This window comes from Stegodyphus dumicola, chromosome X1 (genome assembly GCF_044657685.1).
Source record: "Stegodyphus dumicola isolate Sdum_Otavi_A_Nest chromosome X1, ASM4465768v1".
Classification (NCBI taxonomy): Eukaryota; Metazoa; Arthropoda; class Arachnida; order Araneae; family Eresidae; genus Stegodyphus; species Stegodyphus dumicola.
In genome coordinates this window covers 189,429,910-189,449,469 of record NC_140780.1, presented here as the reverse complement: position 1 = coordinate 189,449,469, position 19,560 = coordinate 189,429,910, and the positions used below count along the sequence as shown (strand labels likewise).

The following is a 19,560-nucleotide window of genomic DNA, read 5'->3' as shown; positions in this document are numbered from 1 at the left end:
CAATGGTTTCACAATGAACGTCAACCTAAATATCACTTGAATGATTAGTCATAGGCTCATGATTCGAATTTAAAAATATAGTCAAATAAGGCACGCATTTGGATTGAGACAAATTTTGCTGTTTATATACGCTTTTTTTAAAAAATATAAAGAACTTTAAATGATTTTATGCAGGTTCTGAAACAAACTGTCAGTGAAAAAAGAATGAGTTTCATAGCCAAATTAGTTTCATGAAAATGTAACTTTCAATCCATCAAAATTATCTGTATCATTAATTAAAACCTTTGAGGACTGTACATAAACAGGGCTTAAACTCAATATATATATATATACGTTTTCAAAAACAAATTTTTAAACCAGAACTTTTGCACGAGAAAAGCTAAGTGCAGATGCACTGATTTTAGTTTCCCAAATGTAATAACTAAACAGCTCTAAATTATTTATTTAACATTTATTTAGCTTTTTAATGTCTCAAAAACAGTCTGCATTTTTCTATCATACCAAATTGCTCTAAATCAGATAATTTTGACAACTTCTTAGGGTTAACTTAGCATATTATAGAAAGATTCTTTTTCAAAACAATCGCTAACGAGATAAGCAGCAATATAGACTGAAAATTTCCCTCCAAAGGGCACATAAAAAATTCATACTAAAAGAATCATCCACAAGTTTCATAATCTGAACGTCTACTTTATTTGATTCAATTCTCCCAGTAAAACAACAGATCTATGGTTTATACCCAATCTTTTGAGAGGCAATACTGTCCTGTAATCTTTTTTCAGCACCCTGTGCTGCAAGACAATATGAATGAGTATGCAATACAAAACAAGATGTGTGTAGATGACAACATAGAAAAAAAAAAAAAAAAAAACCTTCATTGGTGATGAGGCCATAGGCAATTTTTTTAACAAGACTGTAAAGTTTGATTCCTTACCCTGCCCCAAGACTTCTTTTACTTTATATTAAAGCAACACTTTGAAAAATTTTGAACATTTTATACAGTTTGACAAATTAAACTACTTTGCCAATTTACTTGTGATTTTCTTCCCTTAACATTTAAAAAGGCCAAGAAGTTATAAACCTTCATTATATTAAAACTCCTTTAGATAGATTAAATTATTCCTTCTGAATTTTCTTGACAAGGGAGAGTTCAATAAGTTGTATGGACAGAACTGAGACGATTCTAGGTCACATTCATCAAATACGACCCTTTTCCTCTGTTTCATACATCAGTATCAGTGCATGTAATTTTCTTCCTATTCAAACACAAATTATTTTTGTAACACATTTGATTAATATTTATAATTCTCCAGAGGAAATGTCAAAAACTGACTGTTTATATGCATATTTGACAAATAATTCAAAAAGAAAAAAAATTCTTAAAGCTTTCAGATTTTATAATATGCCCAAAGGGGCATTCTTTTTACATTTTGTGTGTTACCTTTATTTATTAAATAGCATGTTCTTCACACTTAAACCACAAAAATTCAATTAAACAGCAATATCACAGAATATTTAAAAGAGCATATCTTTATAATTTGCGATACACAGTCTCGCACGCTGGAGAGAAAAAAAAATTTCCCCTGTACAGTGTTGCCATTGCTCGCTTTGAAATCCTCGAGTATCAAAAACTCATAAATGCTTTACAAAATATGAAATACATAATAAAACAAATTCCAAATTTGGGCTTCCAGATGCCCATATTCAGGTGGAGACGTATGTTATTCAAAATTTGATGGCTCTAGGTATCGTTGTTTTATCACAGTGCCAGAAACATATATACATTTATGCAGATTCTTCATTATTTAATTTCTTTAACGATAATACAGGGCTTCAATATTTGTGGGAAACAATTTTAAAAAGTGATTCGCCGTTTATAGTGAATCAATGCAAAATGCCAAAATGAAATTAATAGCCCTTCTGGGCAAATTGCCCCTTAGGGCTAAAAAAAACTCTGAGTGTAATGTGGTATTATTAAGCTCATTTATAGATCTTTCTTGGGCTTCAGTTAAATTTGGTAGTAAATAAACATGTAATCATGCAAAATGCATTAAATTTCTTGCACTTATTTGTTCAAATTTTTTACATATACCCATTCATCTTATATTTACAACAAATGAGAAAATTGATATTGTAAATTACTTAATCTGAAATTCATAGTAATTTAGCTTTAATTTTTAGGTTTTCAAAATTATTTTACAGTTAAAATTTCTACCAGAAAGATGACAGTTGCTTCCATAAAATAGCAACTGATGAATTAAAAAAGTTTATTAGTCACCGACATGTGATCTATAATAACTTTATTTCTAACTTTAGGTTCTTAGCAGAGATTATATTTCTAGGATATTTATGCAAAGATCAGTGGCCTTAAAAAGTGCAAAGAAGGTATTGCTAAGAAATACACACACACACACACACATGCCATAAGTAACTCCTGTCACGCTTGAGAACACTAAAATCCATATACTAATTCTATTGATTTAATGCTTTAAGATCAGAAGTTTGTAAAGAAGTACTGCATTCCATTATGCATCTTAGTTTAGTGTACATGGTTAGCATATCCAGCAACAACTGGAAAGTTCATGGCTTAAATCCTGGCAACACATTTAATTTTCCATGTTTCCTGGCACCAAAAATTCTTATTCTCAACAACTGAGCAGGATGTTTAATTACCCTCCTTTTTGTTTCAAGAAAAATTGTATCTTCCTCTCTCGGTTAGTTGATAACACTAAAATTTAGATAATTTCTATGTGCACCTGGTAAAACAGGATGAGATTCATAGCACCAGTGACAGAACACATTGACTTAAGGTATGAGATCTAGCCTTTTTCGGCTACATAAACCAAACTAGATTCTACAAATGAACCTGGCGAATTCAGGCACAGACGTGAATTAAATACCAGCACAGAAGAAGAGTGAAAACAATCCTTTATTAATTCAACTCAAAACAGAACGGCACGTACTTCGTGCTTTACAATAACACCGACCACTTATGGTGGAACTGAAACATTATAACAAAAATCAGTCTGTAAGGATCCTAAGTTTACTAACGTTTATTTTATTTTAAAACTGTACTATCACTTCTTATTTTCTACTTCCGGCCAGAAGTAGAAAATAACTTTAAAAATGCTTTAACTTGTTTATGAAAATTGTGCTGCTAACACCCAAGTATTTAAGTTGTGGCTTTTGGCCAAGAGTTAGAGAGAAGGAGATTGAGGAAGCGAGCCGCTTGCCACTGCACTCTTACGAGTTTTCACTTGGTTGCTGTTTACCTTTAAGGCCAGAGGTTTAGCCCTCTTGATATTTGAAAACGTATTGTAGTTTCAACAGCTCGGCCTACTACATAGGTACCCTTTTAAATAAAGGCCAGTCTTAGTGCTAGGCATTTGTATACCAATTCAAATTTAGCTTTTAGTTAGTAGTTTTATATTTTTACGTTCAGACCACAAGTGATTGGTCTCTGTATCCCGAAGTACGGGAGTACCTGTAAAGTAATAGAGAATAAAGGGTTCAGTATACTCTTCCTGCTTATGTCGTCTATTCCAGAAAATCTGGAACGGAGCTTTAGTAAGTTCCTTGTTCTTATTCAGGATAAGTATGTTTCTGAAGCAAGTGAAAAGACATACATATCCTAACAGTGGCGCCCGACAAAGAAGAATAACCATGGCCGAGTTTCAAGAAGAATCTTAGGTGCCTGCAGCAGTGGCTCAGAATCCAGAAATGCCAGCTGCCGCCGTAGAAGGATTTGGATACATCGTCCAGACCATGCGCGCATCGATGAAACCAGCAGCAAGCTTTGACGGAAACTCACCAGTGACCAATTTCTTGGAAAATTTGATTGACCACTTCATGCTATATCCAGTCCATGAGTTCCAGAAAGTCACCTTAGCTACCAGCGCTTTGAGGGGCCAAGCGCTTAGTTGGTTCAAACGCATCAAAAGAAACCTCTTGGGTCAAGTGGGAAGTCCCACCTACACTTACGAAAATTTCAAGACCGCCTTAGCAAAGGCCTTCCCTGTCGTAAGAAATCGTGCCAAATTGGAGGCGGAACTCTTCCGCACATACCAGCAACGAATTGAAAATCTCTCAAGCTTTATTTTAAGAAAAATACACGTCTTTAAACTTTTGTATGGAAGCCGGCCGGATCCTGAAATAATCCAAGTAATTTTGCCTAGGTTACTTCCCCAAGTACACGACTTCATTGAATTAAGGAATCCAACGACATTGGAAAAGTTATTTGAGCTAGCAATCCAGTTTGAAAGTAGAAGAACGGCGGACATTGAAAGAAGACGAAAGCACGAGCAACGAAGCCAATTTGGTGCGCCAAGACCACAGCAGAGGCAAGAGCACGGCTACGGAAGCAAGTCGAATCAGTGGTCAAGGAAACCCGAGTATCGAAAAACAACCGGCGAACGTCGACAGTTCAATAATAAGCCAGAAAAAACAGTTCGAAGGTCAGCGGAAAAAGAAGGAAGGCCTGGAAAAGAAGAAAGAAGATTTAAACTAAAACGGATGTCTGCTGACGGGAAGGTGCGGAAGTCCGAAGGCCAAGAAAATCCCTCTTCCTTCAAGCTCAATACAGTGATTGTGAAAAATTTGATTTTTCCAAAGATTGAAGTATTGGTGAACAATATTCCAGCCACCGCACTCCTGGATACAGGCGCGCACTGTTCCTGTGTGGCAGAAGACTTTTTTAGGAAATACTTCCGTAAATATACAATATATAATTCGGATAATACGACAGTGTTAGCTGCCCAGGGAAAACGATGCAAATGCATAGGTAAAGTACCACTCTACATCCGCATTAAGGGCGAGCAGGTAAAACTTATGTTTTTTATCGTAAGAAATCTGCAAGCACACATAATTTTAGGGATAGATTTTCTTTCAGAGGCCGAAGCAACGCTTGATTTTAACCAATCGTCCCTTAAAAACTGACCACGAAACCAGTGCTGGAAGTAAAAACAGAACGGCCCACTTTAAATTTCCACCACCTGTTTACGGGAGAGCAAGATAAAATTCGCCAAGTCGTAAGTGAATTTTCTTTTTTATTTAGTGATATTCCCGGATTTAAACAAGTTACAAGGCATGAAATCGATACAGGAGATTCACTGCCAGTTCGCCACAAGCCAAATCGTTATAATAAGACTAAAGAAAAAATTATAGAGTGGCACATTCGAGATATGTTAAGTAAAAAGATCATAACGCTCATCTCAAGTAGTTATGCCAGCCCGGTTGTTTTATGTAAGAAAAATAATTATTATCCAGATACAAAACCAAAACGGTGGCATTTCGCAATTGACTATCGTAAATTAAACAACATTACTAAATATCCCGTATATCCGTTACCTATTATTGAAGAAATTTTAAGGAACATAACTTCCACGAAATACATGACTACGTTAGATTTAACGACAGAGCTATTTTCAAATAGGTGTAAAACCAGAAGATGTGCCTAAGACTGCTTTTATAACTAAGTCTGACACTTATGCATTCTTGCATATGCCGTTTGGCCTTTCAGGGGCACCGGCAACATTTCAGCGATGTATGGACATTGTGTTAAGACCTGTTCTAGGAACGAACACATTTATATATTTAGACGATATCATTATTACTAGTGATAATTTGGATCAACATATAAAAGATTTGAGAGAGGTGTTTTCATTATTAAATGAGGCTGGTCTAAAAGTTAATGTTGAAAAGTCTAAATTTGCAGCCACTGAATTAAAATATTTGGGATATAAAATATCTCAGAAAGGAATCGAGACGGACAAATAAAGAATAATCGCCATTCAAAAGTATCCGCCGCCAAATACGGCGAAGAAGCTGTCGTCTTTTCTCGGACTTTGTTCATATTATATGTCCTTTATAAAAAAACTTTGCAACTACTGCTGAATCATTGTTAAAATTAAAAAGGAAAAGGGCGAGATTCTCATGGACGGCCGAAGCCAATAGTGCTTTTGAAAAATTAAAACAAGCGTTAACACAAGCCCCTGTTTTCAAATTTCCTGAGAACGACAAGAATTTAGAAATTTCGGCGGACGCTCCGGATTATGCTGTAGGAGCAGTACTTTCCCAAAATTAGCAGCCCATGCCATTTTTAGTAGAACCTTAAATGAAATTTAAAGGAATTATTCCGCTACTGAGAGAGAGGCACTTGCAGTCTTCTTAGCAGTGCAGAAGATCCGAGTCTATTTTGGAAGTGCGCCAGTAACAGTGTATTCTGATCATGCGGCGGTAACTAGATTATATTCAGGGAAGAACTTATCCCCAAGGTTAATAAGATGGGCACTCAAGTTACAGGAGTACAATTTGGTAATTAAAAACACCCCCGGAAAGGAAAATGTCGTAGCAGATGCCCTATCCAGAATAAAATAGATGAAGAAGGTAATACTGTAAAGGTGGCAATGCTCACAGCATATACGATACATTTCCGAGAAACTGTAATAACCGAACTGGGTAAGGATCCGGAATTTAAAAATATATATTATTTAAAAGATCCTGAAAATTTTAGCCACCAAGATAGTATGGCGATAAAAAACAGGGCGGCCCATTACGAACTAATAGATGGTCTACAAAAACTACGAATACTAAAAACGAATTTCGACCTGTTATCCCAGCTAGTCTTAGATTAAATATACCGCAGGAATTGCATGATTCGCCGTTGGCATTTCATGGTGGTATTCGAAAAACCATCCAACGCGTACGTGAAGCAGTTTATTTTCCTGAGCTGCAAAAGTTAACAAGGGCATGAGCAGAATATCCAGTCCTGCGCAACATGTCAAGCAGTTAATTATGTTAATTTCCGCCCGGCCGGGTTTCTAAATAGCATTAGATCAGAGTTTCCAAATGAAATTATTGGCATCGATTTATTGGGCCCTTTCCCGAAAAATCAGTTAAATAAAAGACGGTATCTCCTTGTTATGGTTGACCATTTTAGTGAGTGGACCGAAATTGTTCCCTTAAAACGAGCCTCTGCGAAATTAGTTACTGATTCTATTTTAAATAAATATATTTTAAAATACGGGGCGCCCCTAAAAGTTATATCGGATAATAGTCCTCAGTTTGTAAGTAACATATTTGAAGACATGTGCCAAAAACTGGGCATACGTCATTTAAAAATGGTCCCGTATCGGCCGCAATCAAATATAGCGGAACGGGTCAATGGAAATATAGTGAAAATTATTCGCAGTTATGTTAAAAATTTTCATAAAAGCTGGGATAACTATGTCAATGAATTAGCTTTCGCCCTTAGGACCGCCAAACATGACACGACGGGCAAAACTCCTGCTGAGTTATTTTTAGGCAGAAAGATTATAATGCTGTTAGATAGATTATTTTATGTTCAAAAAAGAGTCCCTGAATTTCAAATGGGCGATAGAGAAAATTTAATTAACGAAGCAAAGAAGAACACGAAAGTAGCACAAAGAAAACAGAAGTTGTATTATGACATGAAACGACGGAGAGTAACTTATAAGGCAGGGGACGAAGTGTTAAAAATTAAGTATTCACTTTCTTCAGCACCAGAAAATAAAATTGCGAAGTTCTATCCGCGATTTGAAGGACCTTACGTAATAGAAAAAGTAACTCATGCTCTAGTGGTGTTAAAAGCCAAAAATGGTGAAACGTGCACGGCAAATATTGATCAAATCAAACCATTTTATAATCGTAATAAAATGCAAATATTTAAAGATCATGTGCAGGATCCGGCACGGCAAGCACGATCTCCAGAGGTGGCACAACGACAACCACAAGACTCAGAAATGAGTAGAAAGGTCTACACGAAAAGAAAGTTCCCCCGTTGGAAAACTGAAGGTAACAAGAAAAAGAAGCCGTTCCACCGACCAGAAAAGAGAGGGCACGACCGCCCCCAACATGAAGAAGGAAAAAGTTTTAGTAATGCAAAGAGAACCAGGAGAAATGGTCGCAGCCATAACACCGCTCCAAAACGGAAGAGGGAACTATCGGATAGGATTCTACGTAGCAAATGTCCGCGAATCGACCAAGGAAAACCAGCTGCGGATGCAAGAAAGCAACAAACGTTTGAACAGCCAGCAACTGGATCCAGACAACAACTGGAGAGAGTTGTCCCGATACCTCCAAGAACAGCTGCCATCAAGCGTCCGGGAGTACAATCAGAAGTTAAGAAGGTTTCCAAGGGTCATCAAGCATGCCAAAAGAGAAAACGCACTGATGAAGGGCAAACCAGCACAAGACAGAGGATAAACCAGACAATAGTCTTCGCTACTTTCCAGGACTGGGATTTCTGAATATCACAAAGGTAAGTAAAACTTTATGTTACTTTCAAACTTTAAGTTAATTTTTCGTTTTTACTACAAGTGTCAGAATTTAAGAAATTTTACCCTATGTGAGGCCTACCTTTATCGCCAAAAAGGCGAGAAATGAATTTTACCTATTTTTATTATTATGTTTTTCAACTACTCGCGAGTAATCTAAAATTATTGTATAATAGTAATGTGTAAATACTTGAATATTTTAAAAGTTTTTGTAATCTATGAGAAAGGTACCTTAAGAACATTGTAAAAATATTATATAAAATTTAATTTAAAAGATTCTGTCAAGAAAAGAAATTTTAGTCTGAAGGACTTTTGAAATGTAGTATTTAAATGTAAAAGAATTAGCACTTGCTTTGAAGAAATAGAAGTTAACAAACATTGTACTACTAATGTATGTTTTGAAATGCGTAAAATTAACGGCATGTTAATATGTTCTTATGTACAATGTGAACTATTATCTTTAAAGTTAAGAAGTACTGTGATATGTTAGAAATGAAAATTTTGTAATAATGCCAAAATTTTAACTTATTCGTACGACTGGGAAAAAAAAAAAAAAAAAAAAAAAAAAGAGTTAAGCATTGTGAATATGTGCTAAAGGTTGAATGAACGTAGTTAGGCTCTCTGACGCTACACTTCAGAGTTAGTCACTTCTTGAGAATAGTACCTCAAAGTTCAGAGATGAATATAAGGTGTATTCTGAGGTCTTGTTATGTTGAATTTTAACACGTTAGCATTTTGACTGCAGGTGGTAGTGTTGAACACTTGTACATAGACACGCACGTGTTTGGTGTTTCTCTTTACAACACATTCTAGAGAGCATGGGGAGATAATTAAATAATGGTATGAATGAAATAAGAATAGAGTTTTAAAAGAAAAATATACGTGTTCATGTTACTTGTCATTTGATTGTTTAACATTTCATTAAACTAGTTTTCCTTCCAGAGATTCCTGTTTGTAGATACAGTCAGTGGCGTAGCGAGGTGGGGGGGGGGCAAGGGGGTGGATGATGCCCCGGGCGCCGCTCGTAGAGGGGCGCCAAATGGTCACAAGTTTTTATTTAGATAGATTTCTGGAAAATATATTTTAAATTAATAACAATAGTAACATAATTAATTATTTATTTTCTTGATTCGTCTGATAAAATGTGTAATAAAATGTTTGCAGTACATCAACCAAAACGTTCTCCCTGACCACTTTATTTCTCCAAAGTAGAGATATATTTTTATTTTTTTAAACGAAATGCACGTATATCTCCCGCTTCTTATTTTAAAACGATAACACGACCTTGTCTCGAATTTCTCAAACATATCCAGTTTCCAAAATCCGATTCCATAATCTGGAAATGACATTTTGGATTGGATTGGATTATTCAATTATGGCAAAGCACACGAGGGCTATCTGCCTAAAGGGAGGGATGCCTTCGTGGAGGACTTTCTAAGGTAAACTGGCTCGTATACACGTTACACATGGGGAAAACCACGAAAACGCCCATGCAGCCAGCCCGTTCGCGGGATTCGAACCTCGGACCGAACTACCAGTGTTCAGCGTCTTTACCGCTCGCCCGCTGGTGGGCCAGAAAAATTGGAAATGACATTTTGGGAAAATCCTAACGCTTCCTCTACAATGGATTGCGTTTGACTCTCCTGTAAACGACTGATGGCCTTCCTGGCTACCAATTCAACTAAGTCATTTTGTTGAGACATCGTATATTCACTGCTTCGAAGCATTCAACGAATGTCAATTGTTTTTAATCTCTTATTAGAAAGGGAATACTGCAGCTCGCTCCTTGCTTCTTATCTAAAACGCCCAGTTTTCGACGTCACAGGCAAAATTTCATATTCCCATCTTTATAAACGTTATAATTTTCCTTTATAATCTCTTCTATTACCTTTTGTTCAAAAAGGTTGTCGATTATATGGTTATTTCATACCGAACCCACAATATCCCCCACTTATTTTGAGCAGTGAATGTGACTGCATGACGTTATTCCGCAGTAGAAAAGAAACGGAACCAAAAACTTCACTACAGATCTATAGAGAATATGTTTTTCCAAACCTAAGAGTCGCACTTCAAATACTACTTACTATTTCATTATCAAATGCTAACTATGAACGCTCGTTCAGCAAATTAAAATAAATTTTCACATATTTACAATCAACGATGAGACAAGATCCCCTAAGTCATCTTAGCATTTTTAAGTGTGAAAAGAGAAAATTTTGAAAGGGTCGACTTTGATGAAGTAAATAATAAATTTGCTTCATCCAAGGTAAGAAAAATGTATGCATAGTAATTAATTGTATTCATGTATTATATTATTAATAATATATATAAGTGCTCGACCAAGTCGAGGTGCAGGTGATTGAAGCGAGATGAGGGCAAATTAAAATTTTTAAGTTGGCTGGTGGTGTGTCTGAAAATTTTAGATCTTTGGCACTCCAAGCACGAACGTCCAGTTGGCTATGTCCTTTTGCACGCTAGGCCAAACGAAACGTTGCTGTATCGTATCAGTTTCCTCGAAGCCTTGATGGCAGGATGTGACAGACAATGTAATTGACTAAAAATGGCATGGCGAAATCCGGAGGGAACATAAGGTCGAAATCTTGAATCCTGAACATCACAATAAAGTGATTTTCCAGGTTACAGTTGCATAGGCTGCAAGTTGAGATTGGTGGAAGATTTGCTTTTCAAGAAGGTTTGTAGTTCTGAATCCCGGTGTTGTTCATCCACAAGGGCAGCAAACTTTATTGGCGAAGGAACGGCTAGTTCTTCAATACGAGACAAGGTGTCTGCAACAATATTCTGCGAACCCCTCAATATAACGGATAGCTGTTGAAAATTACCCCATGAAGTCTAAGTGTCTCATTTGACTAGGAGAAGTTTTATCCTGTTGAAAAGCATAGGTTAAGGGTTTGTGATCTGTGAAGATCATGAAAACGCGTTCCTCTAGCATATGTCGAAAACATTTGACAACTTCATAAATTCCTAATAATTCGCGATCGTGAGTGCTGTATCTAGTTTGTGCTGGTGAGAGTTTTTTAGAAAAATATGAGTCTCCATAATTCTTGATCTTTCTGTTGTAAAACTGCTCCTATACCTGTTGTTGATGCGTCAAAGTGTAAAGACATTAGATTATTTTTTGGAAGCAGAAGAGATGAAAGATATGCAACGCCTTCGCCGGAAATCGAACCGCAGACCTCTGGAGTACCGGACCAGCGTGCAGAACCACTACACCACGAAGACAGGCTAGGAAAGCGGGAGTAATACCTTATATACTCCAATACAATGATAAAATTAAATTAGACATCAATTTACAATGATAAAATTAAATTGGAAAATTTTAATTCAGTGTTCCAGGTAGAATTGACAGCTATTTTTTATGCTTTGAGATGGATAAAGGATAACTTATTTATATATTATAAAATATCAATTTATAGTGATTGTCTGTCTGGTCTCCAGGCCTTAAAAAACTACGAATGTAAAAACTCATTAATTGTTGATATTAAATGTCTCTATGAAGAAATCACCAAAATTCATATTGTGAAATTTAAATGGGTTAAGTCCCATGTTGGGATTTTGGGTAACGAAAGGGCCAATGTGTTGGCCAAGGAGGCAGTTTTGGGCGAATCCGGGGAGTGTTCCATTGTCCAATCATCCAGAAGAATTCTTGTAAATAAAATAAAACAATTTTATATTGATATGTGGAAAAAGGATTGGAATGAGTCTGACAGAAAAAAGGATTACAGTTATAATTTGATCCCTACATATAATAAATGTATTTCATGCTGCCTGGATCTTAATCAAATTATCACAGGACATGGACGCTTCCCAGAGTACCTAAAGAGATTCGGTCTACAAGAAAATGAGTTATGTTATAATTGTGGAGCTACGGGTTCAGTTAAACATTTTGTAAATGAATGCGATTTAACTTATGATATAAGAAAAAAGTTTGGACATATTAATACATTTACTGGAAAAAACATTGAATTTGCTAGGGAATTAATGAATTTTATTAATAATAATCGTGTTAATGTCGGAATTTTGATTTAACATGTGTTTAGTGTTTTTATGATAGAGCGTGGTCTGTGTCTTGTGTTTTGTCCTTTTCTTTTGTTTAGGAAGTTACTAACCATTGATTCTGTTTATTTTAATTATTATTATTTCTTCACACTTTCTTTTTGTGCCGTTAAGGTCCATTAGGCTATATCCTAATGGTCGTATTTTATTATTTTATTTATTTATTAACTTGGCGCCCCCCTGGAAAAGTCATAAAATCAAATCGATTAGGTGGATGGGGGCCTACGCCTCTTTCTGTACCTTATATACTCCCCTTTTTAAACGGCGACTGGGGTTTTTAGGGGACCCAATCGCCAAATCCTGGGTGTGGAGAATCCTCATCCAACACCCCTTTTAGTTCGGGCACCACTGTAGAGACATTAGGATATTTGGAAGCAAGAGAGATTGAAAAATTAGCAACCCCCTTCGCGGAGAATCGAAACGCGGACCTCTGGAGTACCGGCCCAGCGTGCAGAACCACTACGCTAGGAAAGTCACGCTAGGAAAGCGGGAGAAATACCTTATAAACGTAGAGTGATAATGGTTTAGATGCGAAAGGATACTGCAAATTTGCTGCCGCAATTAAATCATTTTTGCATTTTTGGAACGCTTCGCGAGGTTCTGTTGTCCAGGTTATAACATGTTTATCTTTTTTTTTTTTTTTTTTTTTTTTTGCTTCCAACCAAAAAAAGAATTTAGTGCTTCAATGGTTGCTGCATGAGGTCAGAAACGTCGATAAAAATTGAGCATAGCAAGAAATCTTCTTAAATCCTTCACTGTAGATGTTTCGGGAATATCGCGGATAGCGGTGACTCTGGAAGGGGTCGAACGCCATCAGCGGAAATTTCATGACCAAGAAAGGATACTCTTGGTTGGCCAAAAACGCATTTGGAAGGATTAAGACTGACACCGTACCTTTGAAAACGTTCAAAAACTGTTCTCAAATGTGATAGGTGTTCTTGCTCTGAAGAGGAGGCGATTAAGAAGTCATCAAAATAAGGTACACGAAAGTCGAGGCCGATTAACACCTGATTCATGAAGCGTTGTAACGTTTGAGCAGCATTGCATAAGCCAAAAGTCATGACCGGAAACTCAAATAGTCCAAAAGGAGTAATAACCTCAGTTTCAGCTGGGTTAATGAGTTAACAGCTGGGAATATCAGCTGGGTCAACGGGCACTTGTTGATACGCCCGCTGAAGATCAAGGGTTGTAAAAATAGCTTTTCCCTCTAAAACTTGCATACAGTTTTGAATGTGCGGGGCTGGGTAACGATCAGGAATCGTAGCTGCATTTAACCGGCGATAATCGCCACTTACCATTTCTTTTCCGAACTAGATGGAGCGGACTGGCCCATGAACTTTTTGAAGGACAGCAAATTCCCTGTTCCATCATGTATTGAAATTCCTCTTTGGCGGCTTTAAGCTTGTCCGGAGGTAAGTGTCTTGGTTTAGCGGCAATTGGAGGTCCGTTAATTTCAATATAATGTAGTACATCGTGCTTGGGTTCGGAAATACTCATAACTGGGCGCGTGATTGTAGGGAATTCTCTGAGAAGTGGATGCCATGGGGAGTTACCCGAAATCAGTTTAATGATCAAATCTTGACTATTGAGAATTACTCCTGGATAAGTTAAGTTGGTTGTGGAATCTATCAAACGGCGATTCTTAAGATCGACAAGCAAAAAAATTTTTGTAAAATGTCAACGCCAATAAAAGGACAGTAGCAATAATGAATGGCCATTGGAAGTTGCGGCGCAATCCTAAATCAACAGATATTAGGCGTTCACCAAAAGTTTGAATAGGAGTTCCATTTGCTACATAAAGTTGTAACTTGGTAAGCGCTTTTGTTCGTGAAAATGTGGTGGAAGGACAGAAACAACAGCTCCGGTGTCTACAAGAAACCTTAAGCCCGAATTCTTTTCGATGACGAAAAGGCGTGCAAAATTCCGGCCGCTGTCATTCATCACTTCAAGCAACGGCCCTTCTCGTTTCCCTGGTCGTTATAAAGACACACGGTGAGTGGTATTTGTTTGTCTTGTTTCCAATTCTGTGGTGGTAAAAAACAAATATCCGGAAGAGGGCTTTCATAACGTTTCGTCAGTGGGCTACGACGTGTATTTCGACCACGTGATTTGGAGCGGTTGCGCTGAAAAGGTTCAGCTTGGATGGCTACTAACTGAGCAACCTGTTTGGACAAATCATCAATTTGAGCCTGTAACGCCACAATACCTGGACCAGGAGCCTGCACTGCGTGTATTTGCGCAGAAATGGCCAGCTCGTGAATTTTATCAGCGATTTCGAGAAGATATTTAAGTGGCTCGCTACTGGCCGCTAAAATGGTTTGCATGTTAGATGGGAGTCTATTCATCCATAATGTTTTAAGAATGTTATCCGTTAGGTTACCGACGGCTAAGTCTGACATTTTAGACAGCAATTGAGAAGGCCTTATATCACCCAACTGTAAATCGTGCAACTGCTGCTTGATTTTTAACTGTCTCGGATTCTTCATAAACAGAAATTAATTTTTTATAAAAGATTTGTATTTGTCCGTCGCCGGTGGATTCAAAATTATTTCACGAGCTGATTGCAGTACCTCTGATTCTAACGCGGCGATCTCTGTATAAAATTAAGTTTCGTTGGCAGTAATGTGACTCAATTTAAACTGCGCATCCAATTGAATGAACCATAACGATAGGTCTCGGCGACAAAAAGGTGGTGGCTTAACTGCCACTCGCGCCAATTGTGAAGCAGCATCGTTGTCAACCAATTTAGACTAATCAAATACGCACAGTAATAATATGTATAGAAAAATAATCAATATGTATATAGTGACAGTTTCTTGGTACTTGAAATCAGAGAAATTGGCAGCTCAAATGTAGCAGACGATACATATATCCGCTGAAATTATGACAGAAATATGTTGACTCACCGAAATGCGGCACAACGCTTGAAATCACAGGTGAAATGTCTTACTTGCATCTCATCACACTGAATAACTTACTGGTGCTCAGAATTTTGACATATAAACTCCATATTCGTGCAACATTGAAGGTTGCTATTCGTAATAAATACGAGTCACCAATTATGGTAGTACAATTTTTTGAGACAGATCGTTAAATAATTATAACAACTGAATAGAATAAATATTATTGTTTTTGGTTGCTATGGGTTACGAGACTGGCAGAGTTGAGTTGTAGTAGGCAAGTTGCCACATATCTATTTATCTATAATGTATAATAAACTTTTAGTTGTTTAAAAATTGTACTTTTTAAAAACGCTTATGTAAATATGTAAAATAAATAACACTTTTTTAACTAATTCTAGATTACCGTATGTTTGATTTTTTTCGCCGACACAGATGCATTTCCGAATCCAAGGCTAGTGTAGTTAGGTAGTGACTATTCTTAATATATTTTTGAGTATTTTATGGCAGATTCAGCATTTTCTTATTATTTGCATTAGTTTCTTATTACGAATATATTCTATACATTATATACTGAAAGTTTTTTTTGGGTGGGGGGCGCCGAAAAAGTATTTTGCCCAGGGCGCCAGTTATTCTTGCTACGCCACTGGATGCAGTACAGATGAAAAGTAATTGTCCAAGGAATTGATCATGTAAAAACGACATTTTAATTTCTAGATTATAGTTTTTAGTGAGGAGTGTTTGTAAATGATTGGTCTCGCGTTAGATTTAGAATCTAGAGCTAAAAGTTTTCAACAAGGTCGTTTAGACCTCAGTTTCAAACTAATTAACTCTGGCGGAAAATATGTAAGGATCCTAAGCTTACTAACGTTTATTTTATTTTAAAACTGTACTATCACTTCTTATTTTCTACTCCGGCCAGAATTAAATGCTTTAACTTGTTTATGCAAATTGTGTTGTTAACACCCAATACTCTTAGACAAAAAAAAAAAAAAAAAAAAAAAAAGAAGAAGACTCACCAAGAAGGAAATACCCGAATGGGACGAAAATCGGTAGAAATGATGTACATGTACAGAAAAACAAATGATTACAGTTTGAGAAAAATTGGATGATATATTGAAGTGATAGAGCTTAACAAAGTGAAAAAGTTAGTAACGCGTTTGTCCACCTCTAGCCCTTATGCAAGCAGTTATTCGGTTTGGTATCGATTGATAGAGGTTGCGGATGTCCTTCTGAGGGATATCGTGCCAAATTCTGTCCAACTGGCGCGTTAGATCGTCAACATTCCGAGCTGGTTGGAGGGCCCTGCCCATAGTGCTCCAAACGTGCTCAATAGGAGAGAGATCCGGCGACCTTGCTGGCTAAGGTTATGTTCGGCAAGCACTAAGGCAAGCAGTAGAAACATGTGCAGTGTGACGGCGGGCATTATCTTGCTGAAATGGAAGCCCAGAATGGCGTGACATCAAGGGCAACACTTAGAACTTCGCCGACGTACCGCTGTGCTGTAGGGTTCCGACGGATGACAACCAAAGGAGTCCTACTATGAAATGAAATGGCACCCCAGACCATCACTCCTGGTTGTCGGCCTGTCTGCCGGAAGACAGTCAGGTTGGTATCACACCGCTGTCTGGGGCGTCTCCAGACTCGCCTTCGCTGGTCATCGGGGCTCATCACTGAAGACTAATGTACTCCAGTCAGTGACATTCCAGTGCGAATGAGCCCGACACCACTGCAAACGGGCTTGACGTTGTACAGAGGTCAATGGTAGTCGGTGCAAGGGGCGCTGTGATCTGAGCCCCCTTTCTGTGAGCCGTCTATGAATGGTCCTTGCGGTCACTGAAGCAGTAGTTGCACGTACAATCGATGATAATGATGCATCTGGGACTGTGAGTGCCGCTCCGACGATTGCTCGGTCTTCACGTTCTGTCGTTTCTCTAGGCCTACCGCTTCCTTCTTGACGTTGTGTGCGGCCATGGTTCACCCATTCCTGCCAACTTCGTCTAATAGTGCCATCGTTCCTGCTCAAATGTCGAGCTATTCGCCGATAAGATCAACTAGCTTCTTTGAGTCCAACTACACGACCTCATTCAAATTCTGACATCTGCGCACATCGTTCGCGCACCTGTATGCGAGGCATTGTTACTGTCGACCAGGGTACACGAAATGAAATTCGTGAAGAATTAATGACCTGAAATCGTAATTTCTCCTCTGAAATATCCTGCCAGTTGCGCAGATCAGATGCGCTGTAGCGACAACCGTTCATTCATTGGCAGCCAAAATGTGAAATTTTGCATTTTCCGTCGAAATCTGTATGCATATCAATTTGCTTTATATCTTCTCGGTGCGTAGGGGTTTTTTTTGGGGGGGTCTAAGGGTGTAGATCTAAATAGAATAGTGCTGGATTAGTACGTTAAGTTACGGCTAACTTATGTTGACTCAACAAAATCTAACAGGCATTACAATTATTCGAAATGGCCAAGGGGCGTACTAGCGTAACAGTGAAATAAACAATGAAAGGACGAAAACACACTCTGAATAAACTCAGAGATTCACTCATTTAAATACTCACTTCACTTCACTTCAAATTTACATTCTGGCAGGAAAATGCGAGAGGAAGTTTAGGAGTTTTGAACAATAACAAAAATTTGAATGAAATGTTAATTAATTAAAGAAAACCCTACAAAGATATAAGAAGTATTTCGCTTTTTATAGCTGCCAAAAGTTGTTCAAATTCCTTCTTAAAGTTAACCATGTTATTAATATAATATGGGCAGGAGTTAAAAAGAAATGACATGTACAAATCAGAATATACAAGCATTATTAGTCTGGATTTTTAACACCTTCAACATTAAACAGTTTAAATTAAGTGATGGAAATTTGAAAACATTATGTTACACTGGCTACATTTTAAAGTTATTAAAAACTTTATGATTTGGTTGAAGTGACAATGTAAAATGGAGACCTGAAATTTTCTAGAAATCTGCAGAACTGCTACTGACTCATGAACTGAATACAAGGAGTTATTAAGCAGCCCTTATCACACATCAAAAGACTTTCGAACAAGCAACATTTTGATTCAGTTTCTCTTTTGTCACATGGTATTCACTGCATTTCATTACAATGCTGACCATGCAATGGAAAATTGATTTTTATTGTTAGCTTGCCATGTTTTCAATAATGATGATAAACTAAACTGGGCAGCTGACTGGTTGAGATGTTTGTGATCTGCAATTTTTTTTCCAACTTGAATAAAAAGACATGCTTTTTTTTCACATGAAAAGCTGGCAGAAAATCTGCTCTAAACTCATAGTTGCCCCAAATACTTAAGCAAATAATAAGCTCATTAGCATATTAGTCACTGCATTTACAGACAGCTACTTTTTGGAAATTTAGAAGGCATATCTTTGGAAGATAGTTTTAAAGATAATCCAGGTAATATCTTTGATTATAACAGACGAACTGACTATTACTGCATATCTCATCCTGTTATGTTCCATTTTATTGCACTCTTCTATAAATTGAAAAGTGATATTTCTTCCTTAAGTAATTCTGCACTATTAATTTAGAAGTCAGACAACAAAAATCAGCGCTATATTTGCAAATTTTCACAGGACTAGTTTCGATGGTTTTACTGAGCCATCGTCCTCAGCTGCCAAAGAGCAAATGAACGAGATAAGATATAGTGATAAGATAAGAAGATAAAAATTCAGCACTATTTTGCTGACTGCTTTCACTCTGTCACTTTCTGACATTCCTTGAAATATTTCAATTTATATTTTTAATTATTAGTTGAAATAACAGTATGAAAATAAGCAAACTATTTCTATATATATATTGGTTCATAAATTTCAGCAGCTGTTACTGTTGTTTTATCATATTTACTGGTTAAATCTTCACTACAAAAAGTGGGACTATTATTTAACTTGTTCTATTTTATCTAACTGCCCAGCTCCAAAATTTTATCTCCCTTCCCCAGAACATCAGTTTTCCAATAAATTTCTTTCATTTAATTTATGGACTCTGCAGAACCAAATTGTGGCTCCTTGGCTGTTATGTTTGGCTTGTGATGTAACAAGGCTACAGATTTGTTCCTCAAATACAGCCTAAAATATCACATTATAATGTGATTGTTTAATATCCATTAATTTATTTTTTAAATTAACAATATAGCAAATAATTTGAAACAGTTTTAAAATGTGTATCACGCTAATTGTCAAAAATAATATGAAAGGTCATATACTTATTATCGCCTTAACTATGGAAATCACAACCACAAGCATAAACAAGTGTTT

General features: G+C 36.9%; 1 protein-coding gene across 2 annotated transcripts in view; it reads right to left on the bottom strand.

Moving 5' to 3' along the window:
- The window catches only part of LOC118187911 (ankyrin repeat and SAM domain-containing protein 1A-like), a 411,400-nt gene that overhangs the window by 248,329 nt on the left and 143,511 nt on the right, over positions 1-19,560 (bottom strand). The window lies entirely within an intron of this gene.